The sequence below is a fragment of the Etheostoma cragini genome, chromosome 5 (genome assembly GCF_013103735.1).
Source record: "Etheostoma cragini isolate CJK2018 chromosome 5, CSU_Ecrag_1.0, whole genome shotgun sequence".
In the NCBI taxonomy this organism is placed as follows: domain Eukaryota; kingdom Metazoa; phylum Chordata; class Actinopteri; order Perciformes; family Percidae; genus Etheostoma; species Etheostoma cragini.
In genome coordinates, this window is record NC_048411.1 from 30,462,768 (window position 1) to 30,464,128 (window position 1,361).

A 1,361-nucleotide genomic window follows, 5' to 3' on the forward strand; every position below is an offset into this window, starting at 1 on the left:
GTGTGTGTGTGTGCGTGTGTGTGTGTGCGTGTGTGTGTGTGTGTGTGTGTGTGTGCGTGTGTGTGTGTGTGTCTTTCATTCCCACAGTGCTGATAAAACCCATTCATCCACGCAGGCAGTTCCCATGAACCATTAACACGTATAGCTACATTTTACTTTATTTTATTTTTCACAGACTCAAGGTCCAGATAAAAAGTACACATAACACATTACAGGAGGGCTACACACCAAACACGCAAACACTACATACATACAGACCAACTGACTCCCGGATTTCTCCCAGAGACACACATACATTCATGCATATATACATACAAGCATACAAATAGCTATGCCCAAAAATTACAACGGGTACAGATGCACTGCTATTCATATATATTCCAGGTATTTCTTGCTATATGCATCACATTGAATGCCGCTGTGTAAATGCAAAGTCTGCGTGTGTGTGTGTTTGTGTGTGTGTGTGTGTGGGGGGGGGGGACTTTCACCCGGGAAACGGGAGTTTGTGTCCCGGGAGACCTACTCAAGGGGACCGGTGTTGCCAACCCAAACCACAATCCTTTTTCTTTTTTTAACTAACCGTTTGGTGTCTAAAAATAACTGTCGGCTAAACTTAACTGTTTGACCCCTGTGTTGTCCTCCCGGGTTCAAAAACGGACAAAGATTTGACATTTTCGTCCCTTTGTCAGACAAGAACATAGGGACAAATTTGGAAAAAAAACTCTGAAATGTGGGAACATATGGCTTAACCCCTGTGTTGTCCTCCCGGGTTAAAAAACGGACAAAAAATTTGACATTTCCGCCCCTTTTTCAGACTTTTTTAAAGTTTTCACTAACACCACCTTACTAGTTTTACTACTTTTTGGAATTCATGGTCAATAACCCTCATTTATATAGAATTAAACCTAATATTTGAGTTAAAAAAGCAGAAATTATGAATTATTTGGACCAATAGTTAGGATCAGAGGAATAAAAGTGATCAGTTGTATTTGCAAAGAGCGTTGGAAGGAATCCAATCCATTTTTTATGGTAATTTGGTTCAAACGAAACTCATATTTCAGATATAGACATTTATTAAAGGGGTCAGATTTGACCCGAGGACAACAAGAGGGTTTAACGCGGTGCAACTGTCCCCTTTTCTCGGCTAAATTGAACTTTAAAGACGGCTAAACGTAACCGGTCGTCAAGTGACCTTCCGCCGGACTTCGTAGGCTAGCACACGAATTCTTGTGTGTATGTTTATACAACACCACATGAATCCCTTCATGAGAAGTTGTTGCTCCACACCAACGACCCCTTTCTCCACGGCAGCTCTTTGTCTGGTCTGAGCACCAGTGTGAGCTGAGTGCCCCCCCCCCCCC

General features: G+C 42.4%; 1 protein-coding gene across 1 annotated transcript in view; it reads right to left on the bottom strand.

Moving 5' to 3' along the window:
* The window catches only part of LOC117945069 (tetratricopeptide repeat protein 28-like), a 210,715-nt gene that overhangs the window by 18,674 nt on the left and 190,680 nt on the right, over window positions 1-1,361 (bottom strand). The gene's annotated exons all lie outside the window — the stretch shown is intronic.